Consider the following 5,999-nt stretch of genomic DNA (forward strand, 5'->3'; position numbering starts at 1 on the left):
GTAGATCCACTGTAATGTCAAGGAGTGTAGTTTTAGGCAATTTTCCACGTTAGAGATAACACTCCCAGCTAGTTTCCTATCAAATACTATCTTGCATGAACACTGCTTGGATATTTCTTGTAGAATCAATGGTTTTCTGGGCGAGTACTTGTGACCTCCCTTTGTATTCACTGTGTGCTTAACGAGAATAGGAGGTTACATGTATTGGGATGCTTGTTCCTAAAAAGTGTATTTCTGAGTCAAAGCATGTTGCTTTCTGAGTGGGGGGAATCTAAAAGCGTGGTCTGCTGTTGTAGAACGAGACAAAGCATGGAGGTAAAATAAAAGAGGGTGTGATGCTGAAATTGGTGATCTTGAGGAGCAGTTGAGGGGCATCTTCTGTGATGGGTAACTGTTCTATTGCTTTACCCAACAGCAGCCTGACTGCCCTTAGCCTTTGCATCAAGGCTAAACACAGTTTTCAGTCTTAAGCTAGTAGTATGTGTTGTTTTTTTTTCTTGCCCGTATTGTTTAATGAGACTCTTGGGCAGAAAAGCGCGTTGTTCTCTGAATGCTGAAGGAGAGCTGCTTCCCTTCTGACACGTTCTCTGGATTCTTTGAGGTGTGCTGCTTCTGTGTGTTTTATATTGATACGTAGAAATGAATATGCTCTGAAAAACCCTACCAGTCTTTTCTGGTAGACCTCTGGAACTTGAATGAAGAGCTAGTTATTGCTGATGCTTTACCACTCTGTCTTTGGGAAGTGTTATTTTTTTTATCTATATGCCACTTCCATTTTTGATACCAGAGTGAATGAGTCTAGTGGAAAATGTATTTGGAAGTATTTCCATACAAAAATGTGTTTATGTGCAAAGATGTGAATACTTAATTTTTCACAATTAAAGCTATTTTGGTTGTCCAGATGGTCCTTTAGATTTGAAAGCAAGCATGTTTTTTCTGTGTGATCAGTTTGTTTGCTGACTGTCCTTTGGCAGTGTGGGACGAGAGGTTGGCTGCAGATGCTTGAGACAGACGTGCTCTGCCAGCAGGCTTCCAAAAAGACTGGGAAACTTGAAATAATTGGAAAAATTATTTAAAAGAGTATTCATGTAGTAAAAGGTGCTGCTTCAAGCAAAGTTAACGTGGAGAAGTAGTGGTAATGTAACTTCATGAGCCGTGCATCGTGGCAGTGAAAATGCACCTGACTGGGCAGGTCTTAATGCTAAGATGGTAATCTCTGATGATCACCTGGGCCCAAAGATATTCAGAAAGTTCTGGCTCATATAAACTATTGATAAATAACTTAGGTATCACTGCTATTTGGTTATCTCTGACTTAATACGCATAGTTCTCTTTCAAGCATTTTGATTTAATGTTGAAAACTGTTTGATAGTAACCTCCAGTGTGCACCTGAGCCAGAAATCAATCACCAGCACTTCCAGATTGGCAGTGGAGCGCGTATCACAACTCGTAGCTTGGTTTTAGCCTTGGTTAAGGACCAAATTTCCAAAAGCACTTAGCTTAAATAAAATTTGCTTTCACTTGGAAAACTACTACTGTTAAAAGCAAGATACACCTTTACTCGTATGTAAAAATACGGGGCAGTTCAAACAAATAAGGCTGTTTCCTATGAGACATAATTGCTTAGTTGCCAAAGTACTAAATAAAACTTGAGGAGGTAAATAAGGTAAAGAAATGTATTTTCCAGTAGTGGCTTTGCTTGGAGTTTCTGTGTACCTGTGGAGTGTAGTAAGAAACTACTACAGAAGACCGTTCAACATCTTGTGCAGTTCACAAGTAGTTACTAGAGCTCTGGTTTATATTTATATACCTATTTTATTGAGGTAAACTTAATGAAGGTAATTTTTAGTTCTTTTCTGCTTCCTTTTTAAAGCTACCTTTCGCAAAAGGAAACTAAAAGGTTCTCCCACACACCGTGTCAACAGTGATGAGGAAGATGCAAAAAAGCCAAAAGCTAATAACGTAAGTATTGGTTTTTCTGTCCAAGTGCTATGAAGTAAGTGGAAGCGTCTGACTTGATCAGTGACGGTAGTGGCATGAACTCGGTGTTTATCAGAAAATCCCATCCAGTTCAAATCTTGCCCTCTGAGTTTTTCTGCTTTATTCTTTTTGGCAGTGCTAAATGAAGTTACCTGTAAATGAAGCTACCTGTTTTGCTGGTTAGTATTTATGGAGTTGTGTCCTAATTGGCCTAGTTACTGCTCTCAGGGTAGAAGTTGATGACAGGGAGCAGCGCTATGTGAGGCATTGGGTACAGCTCAGTTGCTGTGAATGTTATCAGGAGTTAGCAGCTATGAGGCTACTTGCCTCATCAGGTCATTCCTTATTTTTCCTCAAATAGATACAGTTCACCATCTTCTGTTACTCCTACCCTGTTACGATAGTAGTGATAGAATCACAGGATCATTTAGGTTGGAAAAAACCTGTGGCGTAGGGAAATCTTGTAAAGCAATGAATCAGATATGTTAAATGGAATGCTTACTTTGACCTTTGTGTACAGATACTGAACTATTACGCAGCCGGTGTAGCCAACAAGCATCACTGGACCTGGTTTTAGGCAGCAGTTTGATTTCTCCGCTCAACAGTTCTGTTACAGTTGAAAGACTGAGGAGTGGGGAAAAAAATCAGCTGAAATGAGGCTTTTGAAGATTTGCACTAGAGATTAGTAATGGGAATACTTGCAGGATTTTTAGCTCATGCTGAGAAATTTTCTCTCAGGGGTAACTGGCTCCCAAAGCTAGAGCACACTTCATCCCTTTACTGGCTCTTGTACTTTGCATAGCTCTTTTCCTAATGATGCTGTAGGCTCACTGAGGGAAGGAACCGTGTCCTCTGTTACCTGGGAGTACTCCTGGGCGATCTAGTTTATGTTCGCTCAGCAAATACCATCCTTTAGCTAAGTAAAGAAGTATGTTGCTATCTTTGCTGTAGATAAGTAGACGTGTAACCACTTTGCATTCAGTTCCTGCGAAGGAACTTGCTTATTTTTTGTGTGGAGTACTTAACAGAACGGCTTGTGGCATGTGGAAGTTTTGGCACTCGTTCATAAGAAACCTCCCTCTTTCCCAACTTAGGGTAGCTGTTAGTGGAGCTCCTGCTGATGAAAACTTTTTGCCAAGTTCTGATGGGACTTGACGGTGCTTTGACACAGCATTGGTTCTGTTGTGTTTTTGTTTCTCCTTGAAACACATGAATCTTGATATAAACAGACCAATTGACAGTTGATAGGCTGTGGCGGGTTAAATACTACACACTTGTTAATCTCCTTTACCTCCTGAATGTTAACCCTACTGCCTTCTGCCTGAAATACCATGCAGAATCACTGCTAGCTATAGTTTTTATTTTAAAGACATACGAACTAGATAATTTCAAATTATTGATGCTTTGGTATGTAACTTTGCACTGTATATGCTAATCAAATAAAGAACGCCAGTCTTTCATGACTGAAGACTTTGTACACTCTTGAAAGTTTTAGCCTTACTTTGAGTATTGATTGTGTATGAGGAATCACTTCTGCCACTTGGATTTGTCTTAAGTGCTTTTGTCATTTGGAGTGACTCTGTCAGGTAAGCAGTATTGATTAGGTTTGATTTTTCTGTAAATTACATTAAGCCTGAAACAGTTGTTTTTGTTTTTTTTTTAAACGTAGCTGGGTGGGTCAGAGTCTAAAAAACAATGGGAGAAGCGAGAGATGCTTGTAAAGAAGCTGCAAAATACATTCCCTGGATTGGACAAGAAGGTGAGCTCATGTCTCCGGATAACAAATCAGATTTTGACTTCTTAAGGAAATGGTAGCTGTCAATAGTCCAAATGAAGCAGTCCTTATACCAGCAGTGCTCTCAGAAGGTTTCAAGGGTAGGAAGGCCTTCACTGCTCCTGCCCTTGGAATGCAGCTTGCCCTTGATTGAGAGCAGCTGCAATTAGTCAGAGACTATACAGAACTGTCTGTCCTGCTGTTTTGGTTGTGATGGCAAGCCTGGCCTCTTATAAAATGCAGGGGGTAATCCCCCTCCCTCTGGCCCTCTCCCCACAGAAGATGAGATGCAGTGCGTGTGTTGCAGTAGTTTAGTACCTGAAGATACTCAGCAACTGATCAGGGCCTTCTAATACTGTACTTTTGAGCTGTTGGAAGCAAAGCTTGTTTATGTGTTCCTACCCTTTTGAGAAGTGGAGTGCAGGTCCGTTCTAAAGATGAACCGAGGGGTTTTCTGCTTCTGAATTCCCTTCTTTTGAATCCTCTGACTTCAGGGGGTGGCGGAAGAGTGTTTGCCTTATGGGGTATAAAATTAAGTGTTCATATCTCGGTGTTAATACATAGAGAATTCTAGTTTCTGCTTATCTTAATGAAAAAATTCTTATCACTTACTAGAAACTGAGAGATGTACTTCAGGAACATAACTGGGTATTTCAGGAAGCACAAGAAGCCCTGAGAGTATCTGCGGAAGACAATGAAGGTAAAGACAGGCTTAAAATGCATTTTATCCCAAGCCAAAACAAACAGGCTTATAGTATAAATCTTTTCAAATGTCCGGCAATGACGGCCCTGACAGTGCTACATCTAGAAACTTTAACTGATACTTGAAAATATATTGAGGAAAGGAAGATGGAGGTAAAAGAAGGAAACTGGGTTTTTCTCTACTTTTCAGTATCACGTTTTTATCTTTTTTTATAAGAGATAAATTTCTTTGCCTTGCTAATACAGATTTACATAAGAAGTTGTAATTACTTATGAGTATATGATAAAACACATTCTGAAACCTGTCAAGGCTGACACTTGTTCCCCTTCCACTTCCTTCAAAATAAGTTTGTTTTTTTTTTATAACTTGAGTGATTTGTAAATCAGTACCTGCCAATATCTGCATAGGTGACACGTAACATCAGCTTATTTATCTCTTTGAAATATTTTTAGTATAGAAAAATACTACAAACAGGCATTGAACTATGCAACCAATATGTAAACATCAGTACATCTGTTGTGGTAGGGAACAAGAACTCAAAACCTGTGACCCCAGGTAAATCTGCGCATTAGAACTTAAATACTGTTTAATGAGTTGATGACTTTTCAGAGTGTTACACAGCTGTCAGAAATGTGTGTGTTTTGCTCTGTCAGCTGTTTTCAGTGCTCTTGGGGATAGGATGCTATTCTTAGTTCTCTCTACTTGAAAGGCACCCAATTATCAGTATGCCTAAGGTTGGTTCCTTACCTTCTAGATGATCAGAAGGAGAAACAATAGATACTGGGGTTGGAGTCACTAGCAAGCTGGGGTTGGGCAGGAGAAAAAGCATTGCAAGTGAGATGCAAGGGGAGGAAAAATCCTTCCTGAAAATAACATCAGAGTGATTTGATTGTTTATGAAGATCGAGTAGCTTAGTGACCCAGCATTTTTCCCTACCAATTAATGGAGTGGTAGAATAATGTAGAAAATTTGTTGTTTTAGCATTGAAGAAATCGACTTAATTTTAAGGTATATTTTTACTGTAATGATATCTACTCTAAAGATACTAGAAGTTATTTGGTGAAACCTTTGTAAAGTGCTAGATGTTACTGTTATTTAGGAGAACTGAGGAAGATCTTAAGGCTCTCAGCCTGAGGTGAAGATTAATTGCATTAATAGAAAAGCCTGTTCAGAAATTGGATGACTTATTCCAGGAAAACTTAAATTAAAATGCTAATCTTTTTCTAGACAAACCTTTTAAGTTGCCCTAAGACTCCTTTTTTTGGATGGATTTAAACAAATTTCATACCTTAGAAATTACTGAGAATACTTGGAATTATTTTAATATTTGCTGTAAAAATACTTAAGGCAGATGTTTAACTTGATCTAGTGACGCTTGCAATGCACAGGGAAAAAAAAAAAGAATAAACAAGGTTCTTGAAAGTAAATGAAGAGAGCTGAAAATGTCTTTACTCACAAGAATGAGTTACTTTGGCAACTTAGAAGTGCCCGTACTGTAGATCCACTGTAATGTCAAGGAGTGTAGTTTTAGGCAATTTTCCA

At 39.0% G+C, this 5,999-nt stretch overlaps 1 long non-coding RNA gene across 1 annotated transcript; it reads left to right on the forward strand.

Annotated features, from left to right (window-relative positions):
• The first annotated feature begins 1,181 nt into the window (after window positions 1-1,181).
• On the forward strand, window positions 1,182-4,564 carry LOC118157229. The gene is made up of 3 exons (XR_004746587.1): window positions 1,182-1,962; window positions 3,650-3,739; window positions 4,370-4,564. It is a non-coding gene; the product is annotated as an uncharacterized LOC118157229 (long non-coding RNA).
• The last annotated feature ends 1,435 nt before the right edge of the window (window positions 4,565-5,999 follow it).

This window comes from Oxyura jamaicensis, assembly GCF_011077185.1.
Source record: "Oxyura jamaicensis isolate SHBP4307 breed ruddy duck chromosome 4 unlocalized genomic scaffold, BPBGC_Ojam_1.0 oxy4_random_OJ84313, whole genome shotgun sequence".
In the NCBI taxonomy this organism is placed as follows: domain Eukaryota; kingdom Metazoa; phylum Chordata; class Aves; order Anseriformes; family Anatidae; genus Oxyura; species Oxyura jamaicensis.